At 42.2% G+C, this 21,972-nt stretch overlaps 1 long non-coding RNA gene across 7 annotated transcripts in view; it reads right to left on the bottom strand.

Annotated features, from left to right (window-relative positions):
* Window positions 1–21,972, bottom strand: part of LOC109246169 (uncharacterized) — a 73,045-nt gene that overhangs the window by 24,708 nt on the left and 26,365 nt on the right. For 3 of the 7 annotated variants that reach the window (XR_008418874.1, XR_008418875.1, XR_008418876.1), the window contains exons 1-6: window positions 7,399–8,517; window positions 6,781–6,897; window positions 5,603–5,779; window positions 4,939–5,052; window positions 634–4,261; window positions 72–215 (exon numbers count right to left, since the gene is read on the bottom strand). This is a non-coding gene — a long non-coding RNA (uncharacterized LOC109246169). Of the gene's footprint in view, window positions 1–71; window positions 216–633; window positions 4,262–4,938; window positions 5,053–5,602; window positions 5,780–6,780; window positions 6,898–7,385; window positions 8,518–21,972 lie in introns of those variants that run through there. The other 4 variants (XR_008418880.1, XR_008418881.1, XR_008418877.1 and 1 more) reach the window with 4 other exon arrangements.

Raw genomic sequence — 21,972 nt, 5'->3', positions numbered from 1 at the left:
TGTTTTTGTTTAATGAAATCAAGACCATTGACGAAGGATGAGAAAAGTCCTCAATGAAGACTTAAAAATACCTGCTCGGATGTATTTTGATTTTGGCAATAGCACCCTATCAAATCAGCCTGACAGCCTCTGGTCCCAGTAAGAAAATCCTGACGCCTTGTCTGAGTTCAGACTTTCAGCAAGTGCAAACATTTCACTCAACTCCACCTTCAGCGCTATGGGCGAGATAGAAAATGTGGATACGGATAAAAAGCCGCAAGCTATTAGCTCTATCAGACATTGTTCAGAGAGCCAAGTAGTAAACGCTCCTCTCTGGAATGGAGGCTGCTGAAAGACAACAAGGCTCATTGACAAAATAAATCCCATGGCCTGTCTTGGGCGAGCTGATAAACAGGGGCCCCGACTGATTAAGTGTCGTTCCGAACATCACAGAAACGACTGCAGAACAATAGCAGAGACAAAAACGACACCTCTTCCTCCTGCCTCCCGCCTCCCCTTATTAATCATTTTAAACCGAAAGCTTGCAAACGGCAGTCCCCAGTCCCGCCTAAGATACTGCCCGTTTCCCTAAGACATTCCGTTTCCCTAAGACATTCCCTAAGACATTCTGGAAGCTGCAGAGCAATGTGTTACCATTCCGCCGCCCTTTCCTTTCGGTCATGACCGGAGTAAATCTGTGACTTTTGTGAGACAGGAACATGATGGCTGAGGGATGGAACATAAAATACAAGTGTTTGTATTTTATGTAGAATCTAGGTAGCATCTTACTTTTTCTAATGACTCACCAAGGGACGTTGACTGCCTGAAGAAGAGAGATCTCACTGTTGTGCGGTGGCAATCTGACTAGGTAATCACCCAGATGCTGTGACGGCCCGGGTTGCTCTGCGGTTCCTCTGCCCGGTCACCTGGCTGAGGAGGAGGGCATGCCTTCCCGAACCCTTCATCTTCGCGGAGCTCCAGCAGCTTTTAGGCCTGGGCCAGATGCCTCCGGCCTGTGGCGTGAAGGGGCAGGCTCGCCGGGTTCTGTGTACCTCTAGGCCACACTCCACATTTTAGTTCATATTAAAAAATAAATCTGGAGCCGTTTAACATTCCCAAGCTGGTTGTGTGTATGCGTGTGCGCACATGTGTGTGTGTTTATGTGTGTGTGCGCAACATGCAACACTTGAAAGCAGGGTTTCAGCTGGCCCAGAACCTGCCATTTCCATCCAGCTGTTGGCCTGGTGCCTCACAGCACACTTACAGCCCATTTTAATAGCTCTTGTAAAATATGCCCTGTTATTTTACCCAGGCGACAAGATTCTCAACAGCTGGAGGGAACATCTCTTGACCCAACAACAGACAAATAAGATTCTTCATGTGGTTGAGGCCAGGGTGTGTGAAACAACACAACGCTGAGATCTCACCGCATCCACGGGGGTTTCCAGCCTCTGCTTCAGAGCTCCGGTGAGGGCAGCACGTGATGTCCCAGGATAGTCTGTTCCACTTCTGGACAATGGCTCCGATTGTTAGAAAGTTCTTTCCCGTTGGAATGCATCTTGCGGTAACCTGTACCTAGGGACACTGGCACTTAAGGCTCGTGTACAGAACGTTACATTCATCTGATTGAATTTTGTTTTTATTATTGCAACCACAAAGAGTTGTAGATCCTACTTACATCTTTACCATCCCTCCCAACTTTGATTCAGCCACCGATATAACTCTCTCTCCAGTATCATGATATATATCGCTAACAAAAGTAGGTGAAGAGAAAAGAGAAAAAGATCAGTGCTTGTTACTTTAAGTGTGTCTTCGGGTAAACACTGATCTATTAATCACCAGCTTTAGGGTAAAATTTTCCATAGGTCATGAAGGCAGCTATTACTATACCTATGCAGATGCTGCTCAGGTGTGGCTGTCCCATGAAACTTGAACTCACTTCAGGGCTAAAATTAGCTACCTTTGTATGTTGAGTGTCTAATACAGTGCCTGGCTCAAAGAATACCTTTCATAAATGACTGGGAACCAACAAGTATTTTCTTGGGGACCCTTTGCTGATTTCCAGTGATTACTGTTTCTTTATTTATTGGGGCATAAAATCCACTACCTTAACCACCCACTTTCTACCATATTTACCTCCATTTGCTTGTTCTTATTATACATGGTGTTTTAGCATTGTGTTGATTTTCTGAAGATACCGAGATGTAATTTATCAAGGCAAACTCATTTAGAACAGCTAGTTCTGCTGACTTTAAAAAACACTTTGGAAGCCTATTTTGTGTTAGGCTCTGTACAGACACTAAGGATTTAAAAACAAATGTGACATAGTTCCTGTCTCCAAGAAAGGTATAGTCCAGGGAGGGGAAATAGCAGGGTTCAAAACAATGTATATGGGACATCATGGAGAGGCCAATGGAAGCCCAAGGGAGGGGCACTTAACCTGGTCCATGGTGACACCCAAATACTGTTGGAGGAGATAATACCTAGGCCTAAGCTTGAGGAGGCAACAGAAATTAATTACACAAAAGTGCAAAAGGAGTGTATTTTGAGGGGAAAAACAGAATAAGCAAAAAGCACAGAGGTGTGAAACTATATAAGATACACAGAGGCTAGAGTATTCTAGAGTGAAACTCAGTTTGAAGCACAAGAACTTCACAAGATGATGCTGGAGAGTCAGAGCCTTGGTCACAGAAGGCCTTGCTGGCCAGGGTAAACAGTGTGGGTTTTCAGAGATCAACAGGGAGATGTTAGAAGCAGAACCATGTGTGTTTTATGATGAGGCATTTATTATGGAAATTAGGCCAAAAGACAATTATAGGAGTTGCTGGGAAGTGGGCGTCCAGTAGGAAGTGGGAGGATCAGAGAGGATCAACCACCAAGCACATTCAGCCACCAAAGTGGGATCGCAAGGCTTGTGGGATTACCTAAGGAAGCTGGGCTTCTCTTCAGCGAGCCACACACCAAATGAATGGTGGTGGTCCTGAGGCTGCTGTTAGTCAAAGGGCCACTAATTGGGAAGAAAAGCTGGAGGTGGGAGGTAAGAGAGTAAGTACTGCCTGGAACCTTTAATTCTGTCACCGCATCTAGTCATGAAGACCTTCAGAGAGTAACGTTTGTTGTTTCACTTCTGCCTTCCGAGTTCACAGTCTTACACAAATTCTTCTTCTTTTTTTTTTAAAGCTTATTCATTTATTTTGAGAGAGAGAGAGCAGGGGAGGGGCAGAGAGAGAGGGGGAGAGAGATCTGTATAGATCATGCGGGGCTTGACCTCACGAACCATGAGACCATGACATGAGTCAAAGTCAAGGGTCAGATGCTTAACCAACTGAGACACGCAGGCGCTCCACAAATTCCTCTTTTGCCCACTATAACTTGTTACATACAGAAAAGGAAATTCTAGAAGACATAGTTTAATTGAACGGTATAAACTACCACAGTTAAGAAAAGAGAACAGAAACAACACATGGCCAAGAACATTCCGAAAGAAGGAAAGACACTGCTGGTGCAACACTACTCATCACCACTGGCCATTCACTCCCACACAACGCAATTTTTGACACCAAAAGTGCCATGAAAAACCTCTGAGGACCCTCGCATCTTTGTACCACTTGCTCAAGATTCAAAGTAGTAGAGTATCTGATGGGTCAAGCTGTGGTCAAACACCTATGCTAGCTGCCAGAGATGAGGAAAAGAAATATCTGCCCCACTTTGGCATCCATAGATTGAGACAGGGAGGGCCCTTTGTTCCATCTCTTTGGGGATTTTCTCTTAAAGTAGTAAAGTTGTTTGGATGCTGCAGAAAAACAACAACAAGACAAATAACCACACCCCACAGTCAGATTAACTGTTAGGAGAAAAACATTCCCATAGGTGCAATGAGAATAGATTTTGGCTAAGTGCTCTCTCTCAATTAGTGTTAGAGTAGGTTGCAGTAATATATCTAATTGTCTATGTCTATAACTAATATATATATCACATTTCAACAGCATAGAACAACATAGTCAACAAGAAGATGATTTCTTCTTCATTTAATAGTCCAGGGTGAGAGTTTGGGATAGCAGTGAAGCTCGGGGACCCAAGCTCTGTCTTCGACACATAGCTTGTAAGGTCATGATGGATATTGAAGTCCCAGGAAGCCAAAAGAGGGAGAATAAAGGAGTATTCATGTGTAGAGATTTTATAAACTGGTCAAAATGGTGGCACGTCACTTCTGCTCGCATTTCATTGGAGAGATCTTGATTGCATGGCCTCACTTACCAACAAAGGAATCCGGGAAAATGCCCTGGCTGTGTGCCCAAAAGAGGGGAGAATAGATATTAGTGGTCAGTTATTGGTTTTTGCCATAAATTCTGCCCAAGCCACTCAGGATTCAAATCCAGCTGAGTAGGTTCATCTAGTCATAGTTTACCAAATTTTACTATAATAAAACAGATAATAAACATTATAGGTTTTAAGGCCATTTGTTCTCTGTAGCAACGACTCAATTCTGCCTATGTAATACAAAAGCAGCCATAGAAGATTAAAAAAAAAAAGTGTGGGGGTGGCTGTGTTATAATAAAACTTTATTTACAAAAATAGGCAGCAGGAAGTTTGTGGCCTACAGGCCAGAGTTTGTTGACCCCTGATATAATCAATTCTACTGTAAGCATTGTTCTCCTTGAGAGAGATAGATGCAAAACTAAAGCTGATGAGTTTTTCATTTGCTTTGTCAACCAGCAATATTTTGTGTCTGTCCCAGTCTCTTCCCGCTGTCCCCTACTTCACCTTCTGCATTTACTCATTTCTCATCAAAGTTCTTTTTGGTCTCCATCTGGGTTAGTTCACCATTCCTTTTTGTCACTACCACTTATTCTCCATGGACCATGGTCCTGTTCATTTGAATGGTGAAATAGGCCTTTATACATAACAACTCGTTCATATTTGCCTTTCTTTTGCCTCTTTAACTAAGCAAGATATCACTTGCCTCCTTCCCTTCAGTTGCAAAGATTTATCCAGGGTCCTCTTCTTGTCATGGCCCATAACACCTTCCATGTGGCCTTTGTTGCCTACCATAGTCATTTCCATGGCTCTAATCTATGAACAAGAAGCCATGTATTTGGTACAAAGGTTGCAATGAGCTTAGTTGGGAGGCAGTTCTCCATGGTTCTCTCCCTTTTCTTTATATCTCAGAAACAGAGGTATTGATGACCTTTCGTTTAGGCTATTTTTTCAAGGATGATGTTATACTGACAATGTCTCCCTTGACTGCAAAGGTTGGGTAGGTTTGTTCCCAATGTATCAATGTAGCCTATTATAAAGCATTTGGATTTCTTAAGTTCAATGTTCTGTAACACAACACGCTCGTTCTATAGGAAACAGAGCTTGGGAACCCGTAAAATGCTAATACTACTGCTTTTGCTGTAAGCGATCAACTATTCTTTGTCTCTGACTCAGGGATCTCATGTCTTCTGCTGGCATCGATGAAACTGTGGCAGGCCAACTTGGTAGCTGGTAAATAGGGTGGAATCTCAGCTCCTTCACTATTCTTGACAGACTACATGTTTCTAAGAATGGAGAAATATGGTAAATAAACTGGACTCGAAATTAATGTATGGTAGAGCAGAGCAGAGCTATGCCAGGTTACCTTTAAAAAGGTGGCCAGGGGCGTCTGGGTCCAACTTTGGTTCAGGTCATGATCTCACGGTCTGTGAGTTTGAGCCCTGCATCGGGCTCTGTGCTGACAGCTCAGAGCCTGGAGCCTACTTCGGATTCTGTGTGTCCCCCTCTCTCTGCCCCTCCCCTCTTCACATTCTGTGTCTCTCTGTCTCTCAAAAAAAATTAAATAAACATTAAAAATAAATAAAAATAAAAAGGGAGGCTAATTTCAAGCCATGACTCCACCCCTTTCTAAACTTCCATGAATGTAAAGTGGTAAGGGTAATATTAGATAACTTTGAATTTTCTGTGTTTAAAGAAATATGTAAATCATTTCCAAATGTCAGTGCTATAACTATTATTAGTGATAATTTACTCACAATGTACCTTTCAACCATGTCACAGTTCTAAGGCCAAGAAGAATTGACCTAGCATATATTTGGTCTAGTATGGGCAGCTTTGAACAGGCACTGCATCAATAGAGAGAGAATTCTATATGCTGCAAAAGCAATAGGATGTAGAAAAGATGAGGCAAATTGCCCCCTGCCATTCTGCTTTACTGTCAATAAATATTGAGCTCTATCTATGTGAAAAACCACTGTGTTTGGCACCAGGATAGGAGGTGGGGATAGAGAAGACCTTATTAAGGAATTCGTGATTAGAGAACCAAAAATCACATCATTGTAAGAAGTGGAATAACCCAAAGTCATATTGGTTTGACATGAATGAAGTGTTTGCAGGAGGCCCTGGGGGAATGTGGGGAGAGATTTTGATATGACATAAAGGTATGTGAGAGCTACCTGGGGTTAAAGGGCAAAGGTTCTAGAGGAGCCGAGTTTTGGAGCAGTATTCTGGAATGTTGGAAAGACATACATCTTAAGAGGAAAGTAGATGGCATTTGGGGCAGTATCATTCCTCATCAGTAGCACAAAGGCAAAAATGAGAGTCAAGCAGTAGCATAGTCAGGGAGAACCATGACTAACTGGAACATAAGGTGACCTGCGCCCAAGTCTTGTTCAGTTAGTAACTAGCCATCTGAGTCAGCCACTCTTAGCCTGTCTTTATCTGAAAATAAGGGAGTGAGTAAATTAGATGGTCTTTCTAAAGAAACTCTTTAATTCTATAATTGGCTTTGGGGGAAGCAAGAAGCATGTTAACGTGACAGACCTGAGTGTTAATGTTGAGTTGTAATGAAAATTAGATTTGAAAGATGGGCTGAGCAATTGGCAGTCAGTGAAGACGCTTGTATCGGATGTCAGGATCAATAGGGAGTCACCGCTGGTCCTTGAACAAAAATGACAAGATTAAAATATTGGTGGAATGCAATCAAAGAATATTGCCCAAGAGGGCTTTCAAAATAACTACGGTCAATCCTAGACTGTTTTTTCAAGCGTCTTATAGAAGTTACATTTCCATCTACCCAAATAAGGGCAGTGGTAATTACACTATCAATTAAATAGTTTATCCTGCACCTGTTGAAAATTGGAAGTATTAGTTGCCTGCACAGTACAATAGAAGTGTTTGTGATGCAAAATTATTAAAATATGAAATAGATGAATCCTACATATTATTTAAGGTGCTTCCTAATCTAGGGTACTTAAAGCTGGTTGCTATATGTTTCTGAATGGTAACTGATTGGCATTGCTCTGATTATGGTTCGCAAGCCAGAATTTAACCCTATTTTTAAAAGTCCATGTGCCTATCGCCATATCAAGAAACAAATACATTTTTTTATTCTGTTCCATTGTCTCATCTTCGACATTGCATCTTACCACAGTCAATTACTTCCATGAGGACACCAGAACATCTGTAGATGCTCTCATTTTCCTAATCAATCATGGACCAGTTTAGGAGTCTGAATGTTCATTGCAGTGTGGAGAGTCCCTTGGTAGCTTATCTCATGCCTTGAATAAAAGCAAAAAGGGCCAGTTGACGCCCTGAATCTAACAGCATCTATTCCTAGAAAGGCTGGAACTTCTTGGAAATGCAGAGCAGGTCAGGCTGGCCTCAGTCATCTGAGGCTGTCATGCAAACCCCCCTAGCCTCTGGAAGATTCTTTGGAAGTAAAGACAATATACAGATTCCTAAAATTCTTTCATGGAGGGGCACCTGGGTGGCTCAGTGGTTGAGCGTCCAACTTCGGCTCGGGCCATGATCTCACAGTTCATGAGTTCGAGCCCCACGTCAGGCTCTGTGCTGACAGCTCAGAGCCTAGAGCCTGCTTCAGATCCTGTATCTCCCTCTCTCTCTGCTGCTTCCCCACTCATGCTCTGTATCTCTCTCTCTCTCAAAAATAAAGAAACATTAAAAAAATTTTCTATAAATAAATAAATAAGTAAATAAAATTCACTTGCGGATACACAAACTAGAGTACAGCTTTAAAGCTAGAATAAACAAACATTTACCAAGTGCTTCTAAAAGACCAGTTTCTTTCATAATATTATTTATTTTTATTGAGATATAATTGACATATAACATTAATTGTAGGTCACCATCACCACACATAGTTACACATTTTTTTTTCTTGTTATGAGAACATTTAAGGTCTACTCTCTTAGCAACTTTCAAATATATAATACAGTACTATTAACTATAATACTCATGTTGAACATTATGCCCTCAGGATTTATTAATTTTGTAACTGGAAAGTTTGTGCTTTTGACCACCTTCACACATTTTGCCCACCTCCAACCCTTGCCTCTGTCAAGCACCAATCTATTCTCTGTATCTGAGCTGTGTTTTTTGTTTTGTTTTAGGGAGGGATGTGTTTTTCTTCTTTTGTTTTTGTTTTTATTTAGATTCAACACATAAGTGAGACCATACAGTATTTGTCTTTCTCTGTCTGACAGATTTCACTTAGCATAATGCCCTCAAGTTCCATCCATGTTGTTGCAAATAGAAAGATTTTCTTTTTTTTTTTTTTTGGTTGAATAATATTCCCTGTGATATAGATTCTCTCTCTCTCTCTCTCTCTTGTTTTAAATATTTCTTTTAGAGAGAGAGAGAGAGAGCATGAGCAGGGTAGGGGCAGAGAAAGAGGGAGAGACAGAAAGAATCTCAAGCAGTTTCCCTGCTGCCAGCACAGAGCCCAATGAGGGGCTTGAACTCATGAACCATGAGATCATGACCTGAGCTGAAATTGAGTCAGGAACTTAACCAACTGAGCCACCCAGGAACCCCATATTACATTTCTGTATCCATTCACCTGAAGACAGACACTTAGGCTGCTTCCACATTCACAATAGTATCTTAACTGTCACATCAAACCTCATTTCCAGGATGCCTGGGTGGCTCCGTTGGTTGAGCGCCTGACTCTTGATTTCGGCTCATGTCATGATCCCAGTGTCATGGGATCAAGCCCTGAGTCTGGCTTCGTGTTGAGCATGGAGCCTGCTTAAGATTCTGTCTCTCCCTCTGCCTCTGCCCCTCTCCCTCACCCTTGTACTCTCTCTCTCTCAAAAATAAAAAACAAAAACAAAAAACAAATAAAAAAATAAAAACAAATAAAACAAAAAAACCTCATTTCCTACAGATGATGAAGATCAAGATATGCTTTGCAAGATGTGGGAAAACTGAGCTATAGTATTAAGTCAAGGATATAGGAAGAAGAAGTAAAAGAGAAGGTTTAAAGGAGGATTTAAAGGGGTGCAGGTGAGTGAGGATTGCTCTAGTAGAAAAGATGTTTTGTAAGGCTTCTTTCAAAGAAATCTTCTCCGGCCTGTCAAAGCTTATATTCAAACTATTTACTTAAAAGAAAATACATAGCTCTGGTTCCAGGGTGACTGTGTGTTTTCCCCCCATGAATTTGGAGCCCAGATTAGTGTCATTTGTGGATTAAAAGTAGCTTCAGTGCTGCTCAGATCTGGTGGGATTTTGTGGGCCAGAGATCGAAACTGTAGGATTTACCCCTAATTTGTGAAATCAGTATGGCTATTCAGATTTCTCTGCAGCATAAACTGCATTAATAAATTAGAGAGGGAGGAGGAGATGGTGATATTGTCAAAGAAAGGAAGCAGAATGAGGAACAAGTTTCATCATCAATACTTTCCCACTAGAAAGAAATTCAGATTTTTCTTCAATTCTCTGAACCTTTGATTAGCCTCCAAAATGAGCCATTTAAAAAGCCGGGGCTAATGTTAGCATTCTCCTCAAGATAACATTCCGAATAATTCTGAATATTTTCCACCTACATGATGTATCTACTTTTTGCCAATCTAAAAATGGTATGAAATAAGAAGTGGGTGGGTTTATTGTCATTTTTTTCCTCCATGAGCTTTTCTGGTCAAGTTGTACTCCTGACCTTCTGGCCTCCACAGCTTTTCTTTAGAGAGCAATACGTTTTTAGAAGAATGTCCTTCTAAAATCATCCCATTGGTAAAACTTAGAATCACAACCGGAGGCAGAATGGCTTTCTGGATTGGAAAACGGGCTGGTTCCCAGGGAGTGTTACAGATGAGAGCCCACATGGAAAAGTCTCAAGAGAAAATGAGAGGTGAGGAAGTGGAGACATTGAAGCCAGACCACCATTCTGAGGAGTTTTTCCATAAAGGGAACAGGAGTTAAGGGGTCAGAACCAGAAAGGGTTATGACATTAGGGGAGGTTGATTAGTTTCCAGGATCAGAGATCTATGCCCATGGGGATCACAGAGCTACCGAGGGGCTGTGTTCATTTTAAGCTACAGCCTTTTGGTCCCAAACACACTCTTCTATACTTCACTTTTTCAAATTTGGGTCTGAGACTCTGCAAGCCATATATTTTCTCATTTCTGATTGCCCTTTGTTAAGTTCTGCCCTTAGGGGACTCAAGAGGGAGTCTGGAGGACTGGAGAAGGAGAAAGGTCCACACCCCCTCCCCTCTCTAACTGTTCCCATCAGCACCTTCCAGCAATGCACCCTGGCAGTAGCTGCTCCCGGTAGCAGCAATTATTTCCAATACCTGTGTGTTTTTCCCCCCTCTGCTCCTAAAATCAGTGTCGTTGTATCCCCTTACGGATATCAGGACCCTGCAGATGATACCCTCTCCTCTGTGGTCTGAGTCTGCACCTTGCAGGGCACCAGCCCCAGCAGCAGCTGAGTCGTCCCCTTCTCAGGAGTCTCTGTGGAGGCCCCTCCCTCAAGCTTCTGACTTCAAAAGCTCCCAGGCCTTTCCTTTTTTTGCCCCCAGCCCAAGGAACTGCAGCTCCTTCTGGAAGCTTGGTGTTTCCGCGGTGTTCCTTTTTTAGGCTTTTCCATCTTTCAATAATATTTAATAGCGTCCCTAAAGTAAATTATCTCTGTCAGAATAGCTTGGTGGTTTGTGTGTTCTTGCCTGAACTCCGCCACAGAGTCAGAGTCGGGTTTGCAAATCAGGACTGACCCAGGTCAAAGCCCACAAACCTCCCTGCTATACTATGCTCCCTTTCCTGTAAAAAGGTCCACATTTTATTATTTTTAAAAATGGTTTAACAAAATGTAAATGAGGACTTCCTCTCCATAGAGCTAGAGTCTTTCTGATACATGTCCTAACAATGTTCCAGCCCTTTCCCTCGCCTCTGTACTTCTCCATCCTCATCCTTACCCCCACTTGACCTTCCTTCATGTCCCAAATCTTCTGTGGTAATGTCATTTCCTCCTAGTGCTTGCTTTTCTGGGTCACACTTCCATATGGGAAGCCATTGCTCTTTGTAATTCAGGGCCCTGATTCTGAACCCCGTGTTTGTTCTACGACTGGTCTGTGAGTAGAGTGTTGATGTTCTAACCACAGGGTAGGGTAACCCATGCCCTGGCCTGAAATTCACAGTCTTGCAAAGAGCACTAAATTGAGTGTTATAATCCACTCTCTGCTTAGAAGGGGGCTCAATCTTATGTAAAATTAACAACATCTCTCTGGCCTCAGTTTCCTCAACTGCAAAGTCAGAAAGTCACAGGAGATGATCTCCGAGACTCTTAAAACATCAACATGTTTCACAGCCGAAACCCTTAGATATATGGGGCTTCCAGAACTTGCCCCGTCTTTTAGCTGTCTTCTTGATCCTGGACTTTGCAGCTAATGGACTGTTACTCGATTTCCTAAAATAATATAAAATTCTATTGAATTGGTAACAGTACTTTGATTTACCCTAAAGCTTTCACCAGCCCATAGAAACCTTGCAATGTAATCTTTTCCATTCCCACCTTGGCTCCTTCCTGAAAAGTCTTTAAATTGTGTCTTTAGCTCACTGAACTCTAATTACTTTCTTCCTTTCCTTCATCACTGCTTAACCTCCTTCATCCTTGGTTTCTCTTTTTAACTCATCCAGCATCCTCCTCTAAAGAGCCACTTTTTTCCTCCCTCAATTTCTTACCTGTAACCACACGCATTACAAAAGTTTCCTCAACATCTTAGGGAATGTGGTTATTAACCCCCATCTCGCTGCTGGGCCTTCCTTTCGGGAAAGGATGCCTGACAAGGGCTTCTACAAATGCACGTGAGGCCACTGCAAAGTGTCTGTACCAAACACCTGAGAAGTGAAATCAGATCCCAACTCCCTCACTTATCAGGTGGCTGTAAGGACTTCGAAAGCGACTTAATGTCCTCGGCCTAGAGTGTTCTTATCTAGATACAGTAATATCTACCACAGACACTTATCCAACCGTTTGTGAGATAATGGTATACGAAAGGCTATTTAGTAAGCCCTCAGTGATACTAGTTAAAAATCTTTATCCTCTCCTTAACCCATCATTTTGTACTTGGCTCTTGCATGCCATGTAATTTCTGACCCGCAGTTCCTTGTAAATGATGTTTCCTTCTATTCCACCGTCCTTTGTGCCATCTCTCCCTCCTCCATTTTCTCTCCTCCCCTTCCTCCTAGTTTTCCACCCAATACTTATTCAATTCTATTCTTTAAGAAGCAACTCAGCATGTCTCTGGAAATGGATTCCCTGTGTTCTCCAACCCACTACCCAGACTAAATGGCCCTTCCTCCATGCTCCCACAGCCCTTTGGGGATGCCCATCCTTTCTGTGTGTCTGTTGGTTTACTCCTTAGTCTTCTGCATGCAACTCACTTCTTTGTGGACAGAGACTGCTTTATCTCTATGTCCTCAAAATCTAGCGGAGGATATAGTAGGCTCTCAAAACATGCTACAGGAAGAAAATAATAGTTCTTCAGAGTTCACAGTTTCGGCCTCAGTACTTGCCTTCCTTCTTTAAGCAATAATTTTTTGCCACTCAGGACTCAAACTGTGGGGCCTTTGTAGGTACAAAAAAAAAAAAAAATCACATTCAGCCAGAAGAGAAACAGCAAGGAAGAATATGTATCACTGCATCTCATTAAGTAGAAAATATCCTAAGGGGAATATAGGAGAGAAAGAACTGCATTATAAAGGCATGGAGGAGACCCCCAAAGAAGCTTTTGTTATTATTGTTATTATAATTAATGGAAAGGAATTTGGCAGGATCCCCCAATTTTAAGGGACAAGGGAAAGCCATGGGACCAATAGTGGTAGTGGATCAGCACCTTCATTTCCATCATGCTGTTCAGCCAGCCAGTAAAAGTACATCAAATATACATAGGCACCGTGGGGACAGGAAACCAACTTGTGGTCAGTGAATTCTAAAGGAAAACCCGGAAGCGGGACAAAAAGGGCCGTGGATTAATCTCAAAATCAAGAGAAGGAGCAGTACATCCTCCTTCCCCTTTCTATAGGAGATGGAACAGTCGCAAATCTCTGAATTTTCAGTTATTCTTCTTCAGCGATTAAAAACCCATGACTTTATTCAAAAGGCATTTTCAACTATGTTGCCCACACCCAGATGTACCAGGTACTCTCAGGATCACAGTGTAACTTGAGGCCTTCGTGCTGGGCAGGGGCTAGGACTTTGCTGCAGGCGAGATACAGAAACAAAACAAGGTACAAGAGCCTGAGCTGATTCCCACATATCACAAAGCCATTCCATGTGGTCAGCAGACCTGTCGGATGCCCTAAGAAGTTCTGCAGCATGTGAAAGTGATCCTGTGTCCCTGGTGAAGGATGCCAAGTCTAGCCTAGTAAAATCAAGGTGCATAAAATAGACCCAGTGAAAGGAAAATGTCATTAAAACCTACTTGAGGGTATAGACTGAAATGCTTCAATCTCAACAGCCCAGAAGTTGACTTTGGGCAAGTCTCACCCTAGCCCCTGCGACCTCCTCTCATAGCACCTCACGTTCCAACCACCATGAACATCTCACTGGTCTCTGAATACACTTGACCCAACCAGGATCCTGTTTCCCTTGCCTGGTTTGTCTTTTCCTACTTCCTTCTTCTAGCTCAAACATCAGTCTCTGCTGACTCCCTCAGGATCCCATGGAATTCTCAGCACAGTTGCAGTGTTTACCGTATTTATTGAAATTATATGTTTAGAGCTTGCCTCCTCCACTAGGCACAGAGATCCTAGAACAGTGATTGTATTGTTTCATTTCTGTACCCGGCATTTAGCACTATACACAAAACACAGGTTCTCATGAAATGTTTCCTGGATAAATAAATTTCCTTTAATTATGCCTCCGTTCCTTCAAATGCAAAATGTAGAGGTGAGACTACCCTGCCCCCAGGGCTTCTCCCTTGCCTGACCTGCCAATGGTTCTACAAAGCTGCCTCAAAAGTCACAGAGATAAAGAACCTAGGTTTTATAGACCAAAACAGACCCAAATACTTACTGAGTACAAGCTGTTTAACTTATAAAAGTAGACCATGATTTGCCTGTGCTCCACAGAGTTCTGCTTCCTGTGACATTCCCATGAGAGAATTTTCCCTGTAAATTCCTAGCTTCCCTCAGAACCACATCTCTCTCACACAATATTCTAAATAAAGGACTATCCTGCATCTGGCTGCCATCCATCAGCTAGCTCCTTGGAAAATAGCAGAGACATGAGAGTTATATTATGTCTTTGGCCATTATATCGTCCAGACCCCTGTGCCAGGCCAGCATCATGGTATCACAGTCCTATGGATGGGGAGTATGCTGAGAATGAGCAGGCAGAAGGTCAGAAGACTTTGGAGTCCAACAGGTAGATCACATTTAGTTCCACCACTAGCTTCCAGTGTGGCTTTGATCAAATTGTCCAATCTTTCTAAGCCTTACCAGTAAAATGCACATAATAAGTATGCCGCTCTCATTAGGTTGTGAGGAGTGCATGAAATAACGTAAGCCAAGTTCTTAGTCCAGCATGGAGATTCTTAGTGCATTGTGGACATTCAGTGGTATCTATATTTTAACATATTATCTTCTAGCCCAATCCCCTTGGCTTAAATATTAGGAATCTGAAAAGCACAAAGTCATAGAAATTTGCCCACACTCACACAACTTATTAATGGCACAGCTGGACCTAGATTTCCACACCAGGCATTTTGCTGGTTCCTAACGGTGCCAGGAAAGTCCTACACAGGCTAATGTTTCCATCATCAAGTCAGCCCCAAGAGTCGTTTTTTTTGTGTTAGATTTTTGAAGCACATTGTCCAATGGTGTACAGGAAGGCCAGGAGGTAGACTGTATGCCATCTATCTTCTGGTCCCTCCTGGGGAATCAGCACAGCTTAAAGGGAATTGCACAGTGATTTCTACTTCCTTGTCTCCCATCAGACAGGCTCATGACCTTGTGTAAGTCACTTAAATTCTCTGAACCTCAACCTCAGCCTTGACTGCGAAATGAAGATGATGATGTCTGTCTGCTCTCACCATCCACAAAGATTTGCCATTTGTGATGAGCAGATAATGGCCCAAAAGGTACCAAGTCCCGATCCTGGGAATCAGTAAATATTATCTTATTTGGAGGAAGTATCTGTGCAGATGTGATTAAAGGAAGGATCTTGAGATGGGAAGATTATCCCAGATTATCCAAGGTGGGGGGAGGGCACCCAAATTCAATCACATGTATCCTGGTAGGAGTAACATAGAGAGACATTAGACGTACAGGGAAGAGTGAATGATAGAAAGATGAGGACAGAGGGATTTGAGGATGCTGGCCTCAGACTAGAGGGATGCTGTCATTAGAAGTGCTGGCGGTCACCAGAAGCTGGAAGAGGCAAGGAACAGGTTCTCCCCTACAGTCTTCGGAGGGAGTGTGACCCCACTGACACCTTGATGTTAGCCCATGACTGGGCCCAACCAGAAAGCTCAGCCTTGTCTATGTCAAAAAGGGAAGAGGACCGGGGAATATGGAGCTGCACTAACGACTGCCACGGTGAAGTTGACTACAGGTAGAGGACATGCAGTCAACACAAGTAGGAAGCTCGTAGGCATGGACTCATGAGGTGAGCTTTGAGAATGTGGCTCTGGGGAGTTGGAAAAGCACAGTAAGACAGCAGAACAAATTCTTACTTGGACAGGGTGATATTTATTCGCAAGGTGACCTTACATTCTGGTTTGCCAGGGCAGTCCGTTTACACCTGTGTTCCCTGCAAGATTGTTAATAGCACCTCCTTTAACTCTCCAAAGTTTAGATGAAAAATATTATGGCAACCACTACTTATCTAGCATGGGTATAATTGAAGCCCTGATATCTTTGAACGGCCCTAATACATGAATGTGAACAAGAATCATCCGAGGAACTTGCTCAAAGGACAGATGCTTGGGCCACATCCCCCCAGAGATTTTACTTCAGTAGCTGGAATGGGGCCCCTGGAGTTGGCACTCACAGTGATTCTGGATACAGTTGGCACACAGATTATACTTTCAGGAATCTTGCTAAATCTTCCTTCACATTCAGGCAAAGCTAACGGGTGCCTCTATAAATAGAACATTTTCCAAGGGATGTAGATCACACAAACACATGGTCTGTTATTGTCCAATTTCCATTTTATTAATTATTTGAAATAGTAAAAGATTTTGGTTGCATTCCCAGATCTATTACTTTTGAGTATTTACTTTTTTTAATAAAATTTACTTAGGCACTCAGGCCAAGTAATGCCTCATGGCTTAATTCTCAGACTTAACAAAGACCAGGAAGTACAGGATCTGGGGGATACGGGATAAGGGAGTTTCTGGATGCAGTCAAGAGACCTTAGAAGCTCCCCAAACTCAAATTAAAAAAAAACAAAAAACAAAAAACCTCTCCTCTTACAGTAAGAGATTCTTTTGAGCCAATGCCCCTGTGTGAAAAAAAGGCAAAAGAATTTTTGTGTCTGAAGCCTCATTCACACCTCCATGTGGATTTATCAGCTGTTTAGCCACCCTTAAAGAATGGAAGCGTGGATCCGAGCAGGCCAGAGTGGCAGACACTTGGACAGCCTAAAGAGCAGTTCTTGAAAGCAATCAAGGCTCCCTCGGACTTTCAGGGTACTAATGGAAACAGGAAGGGAGGCAAGGAGAGGATACATACATCAAAGAATAGAAACAAGAAGAAATGCTCCCCCTTCACCATTGTGCCTAGGAACTAGCTGCTTGTATGGATGCTCTCTGCGTGGGTATCAGTGGCAGAAGGGGTCATTCCTCCTTGAGCTAAGCCTAGAGGCACACAGATGAATAAAAAGCAATCACTATACACACAGATGTTTATGGCAGCACTATCCACATCAGCCAAAAGGTGGAAACACCCCAGATGTCTGTCAGCAGACAAATGGATAAACAAAATGTGACATGGCCGTACAAATGAATATTATTTAGCCATAAAAAAGAAATGAAGTACTGATACATGCTCCAGCCTGGATGACCTTGAGAACACTATGCTCTGTGAGAGACTGGTCACAAAAGATCTCGTGACATATGACGCCATCCGTATGAATTCCAGAACAGGGTAATCTATAGAGACAGAAAATAAATTACCGCTCGCTTAAAGCCAGAGGAAAGTGGGAATAAAGAGGTGATAGTTGAAGAATAAGGGGTTTCTTCTTGAGATAATGGAAATGTTCTAACAGTGACTAGTAATTGTTACACATTTTTGTGACTATAATAAAAAACACTGAATCGTACACTTGGAATGTGTGAATTGACAACAGGTACTGGTGAGGATGTGGAAAAAAGAGGATCCCTCGTGCATTGTTGGTGGGAATGCAGACTGGTGCAGCCCCTGTGGAAAGCAGTACGACAGTTCCTCAAAAAGTTAAAAATAGAACCATCCTACAATCTAGCAATAACATTACTAGGTATTCACCCAAATACTACAAAAATGCTAATTCAAAGGGATGCATGCACCGCTGTGTTTATTGATTATTTACAATGACCAAGTTATGGAAGCAGCCCTAGTGTCCATCAATAGATGAATGGATAAAGAAGATGTGGTATATACATATATACAATGGGATATTACTCAGCCATTAAAAAGAATGAAATCTTGGGGTGCCTGGGTGGCTCAGTCAGTTAAGCGCCTGACTTCGGCTCAGGTCATGATCTCGCGGTTTGTGAGTTCGAGCCCCGCGTCGGGCTCTGTGCTAACAGCTCGGAGCCTGGAGCCTGCTTCGGATTCTATGTCTCCCTCTCTCTCTGCCCCTCCCCTGTTCATGCTCTGTCTCTCTGTCCCTCAATAATAAATAAACGTTAAAAAAAATAAAAATAAATGTTTAAAAAAAAAATGAAATCCTGCCCTTTGCAACAACATGGATGGAGCTAGAGAGTATAATGCTAAGCGAAATAAGTCAGAGAAACACAAATACCACACGATTTCACTCATGTGTGGAATTTAAAGAACAAAATAAGCCAATGAGAAAAGACAGAGAGAAACCAAGAGACAGACTCTTAACTATAGAGAACAAACTGGTGGTTACCAGAGGAGAGGTGGCGGGGGGATGGATTATATAGGTGAGGGGGGTTGACAGCTCACTTATGATGAGCACTGAGTGATATATGGATTGTTGAATCCCTATATGGTACTCCTGAAACTAATATAACACTGTATGTTAACTACACTGGAATTAAAATAAAAATCCTAATAAAAATTAATTAACTAATTAAATGTGTGGATTGTATGGCAAGTGAATGAAATCTTAATAAAATTATTTTTAAAAATAAATAAACGCAACAGTCACTCTCTTCAGGGAACTCCCGCAGCCTCCCCTGTCCCAGGAAGTGAGTCACAGTCATCTCAGCGCAGCTCCGCGTCTTTCCCAATCAAATCCTTGAAATCCTTGATCATCCCTGGAAGAGAAGAGAAAGGCAGAGAGGGTGCAGGGTTGGGGGCTGGAGAAGTGATTCCTCACCCGTCGCTGCCACCGCAGCTTTTCTATTTTTATAATTCTTAGCCAGCTAGAACTATCAAAGGGATCATCCGAATGCATTCTTCATGAATGCTGAGGGCCCACACGTGTATCTGTCATCAGTATAAAAGAGTAGCATCAGAAAGTCGGCTTCTTATGACTTCTGAATGTCATTGCACCGACACAGACAGTCAGGTGAGTTTGTGGATCCATTATTTCCCAGGGACAATGCAGCTCATTCTTTAGAAAATACTAGAAAGTGAAGAGGATTGATTTGCTGGTACTTCAAACCTAACATGTCCCGAAATGAACGCATCACCTTCCCCTGCAAATCAGTTCCTCATCCTATTATCTCTATCTGTACCGCCTCAGTTAGTGCCCGAGTCAGAAACCAGGCATCACCCTGGAGTCTATCCCCTCTCTCACTATCCTCAGCCAATCACTATGTCCCGTCAACTACCAAAGCTGCCCATTTCGGTCCGTTGTCTTCACCTTTGTCTGTCCTCCAGGTGAGGCCACCATCATATCTCACCTGGATTGCTGCAAAGCCTCCCAAGTGGTTCTACCTCCTTTCATCCATTCTCGCCCCAGCAACCAGATGTCCCTTCTAAAGGACAAACTGGACGACCTCACCCTCCCCTTTAGTTGTTATCAGAGTCAGTCCAGTCATCTGAACATGATGTACAAGGTTCTTCTTGATTTCTCCAGCCTCATCTCTTCACTTCCCATTCCAGGGCCAGCCCTTTGTATTTCCCCTCGCCCTCCTTCCCGCCTTCCTGACCGTTCCATGCTCTCACTAGCCTCTAGACCTCACCAGAGGCTACTCACTTTGGCACGTGCATGCCTCCCCCGCCTGACCCTTCTACCCTACTCTCTTGTCTGACCAACTCCAAATTTCCTTCTCTCAGTTGTGTCACTGTCTCCTACAAGTTTTCTCAGAAGCCCCTCTTCACCCCCGCCCCAGGCTACATTTGATGACTGTTATATGCTTCTGAAAGTGCCAGAAGACTCACTACACAATACAATTATTGATTGTTCACAGGGCTGTCCTCATCTGTAATACGTGACCCAAGGCAAGGAAGCAATTGGTCGTATGCCTCATCGTTTGCTCACAGCCTAGCAGGAACCTAGCATTAAAGTAGGCACTCCATAAACACATGGTGTCATCAAGAGTCCCGATGAAGGTGAGCTGGTGCCTGGCTGTACAAAACTATGAAATGCAGAGGGTCTGTTATCGTTGGCTATGTTCATAATCACCACTTATATGCTGACTTAATAATAGAAATAAAGTATTCTGTGTAGGGAGAACGAGTCTATTTTGTTTATTTTTTATTGAGGTCTCATTGACATATAACATTATATTAGTTTCAGGGGCACAGCATAATGATTCAACATTTGTATGTATTGCAAAATGGTCACCACAATACATCTAGTTAACATTCATCAGCATACAGTCACAGAATTTTTTTTACTTGTGATGAGAACTTTTAAAACTCAGTCTCTTACCAACTTTCAGATATGCGACACAGTCTTATTAACTATAGTCTCCATGTTGTACATTACACCCCTATGACTTAGTTATTTTATAACTGGAAGTTCGCACTTTTTTTTGCTCCCTACACCTATTTGGTCTACTCCCCAATCCCCACCTCTGGCAACCACCAGTCTATTCTCTGTATCTATGAACTTGTTTGTTTGTTTTAGATTTCACATGTAAGTAAGATAATACAGTATCTGTCTTCCTCTGACTTCACTTAGCACAATGCCTTCAACATCCATCCATGTTGTCACAAATGGAAAGATTTCACTCTTGTTTATTCTCTTAATTTTTAATTATACATATATGATTATAAACCTTACACAAAAATGCTTGTTCTGAATGTACTCAGTTTAATTTCAATTTTGCAACAAAAGCATGTAAAAATTTTGCCCTGGTAATTTAATCATCACGACTATGTGGCAACCTTCAAGGAAGAAAAAATCCTCCATTGACATATTTTATGTGATATTTTAAAATGCAAGACTGACACCAAGGAGCAGTGCATTAACATTTTTTTGGTGGACAATAAGAGATCGTTCACAGACACAATACTGAGTTACTTATTACTGTATTGAGTTTCCAAGCACATTGCTCCTTGGTGATTCCTGGCTCTTAATGTATTGACTTTTTGCTTGAGCCAGAACTTACAGAATTCCACTTCACCTAACACCATACCAAGTTACCCTTATTTTATATAATTCTACATTCTATATTTCCAATGAGGACACAGTTCAGGCAGTGTGCACCTCCTTGGCAGATGCTGTCTCCTAGACAGTGTATTCTTCACAAAGAATAAAAGCTTATGGTGACATCCAGTAAGTATAAAATCTATACTAAATGACTGATAGAGCACATTTTCTGAAAACTGATCTAGTTTGCCTTTCACCCCTTCTTTGGACATTAGGCTAGCGGGCAGAAGGCAGAGGGGAAAAAGCCAGCCTATGAGTTAGACAGATGTGTGGGTTCAAATTCTGACTGTGATCCTTGTTAGCTGTTTGAACTTGCACAGATTATGCTCTGAGTCTCAGTTTCCTTGTCTCCAAAATGACTATAACAATATTTACCAAATATGGTTCTATGATGACTTCAACACTTAGTCTTAGTGAACGTATCCAGCAAGAGTGGGAGTCTCGTGGTATTTATAAAAAGTTACATATATGTACCCCTAACCACCCAAATATGAGGAGATTAAATGGATATGCAACATGCATGGAACTTAAAAGGTACTGAATAGCTTTTCTGCCTTTCCCTCTCTTTCTCCACCTCCCAACTTCTACAGCGTTGGAGCGAACAAGTCAAGTTTCTTAACTCAATGGATGTGACCCGGTGCCTAATGTGTTAAATAGCAGCTTAGAGTGCTGTCCCACATCTGATAAATTGCAGGTGAGAAGAGAAACATTCAGATAAGGTTTGGTTCCATTTCAGGGAAAGTGGACACAAATAGATCTTGTAAACAGCTGCCGTATTCAAAGGAAAATTTACAAAGTCAGGAAAATAAACCTTGGGAAACCACTCTGATGTATTAAATGTCTATAAGCCACAATTATTGAAATCATCTAGAAAGGCAAAAAGTAAGCCAAATATATCATACATTCCTCTATCTAAATATATGCATTTCAGCCTTTAATTTTTTTAAACCAAAATAAAGTGTCTCTGTTTTAGAGTTATCCAGATATAAACTATGTTGGATC

Source organism: Panthera pardus, unplaced genomic scaffold, assembly GCF_024362965.1.
Source record: "Panthera pardus isolate Hobbes unplaced genomic scaffold, ASM2436296v1 HiC_scaffold_11, whole genome shotgun sequence".
Lineage (NCBI taxonomy): Eukaryota > Metazoa > Chordata > Mammalia > Carnivora > Felidae > Panthera > Panthera pardus.
Note: the sequence above shows the minus strand (reverse complement) of the source record. Positions and strands in the feature narration are given on the sequence as shown.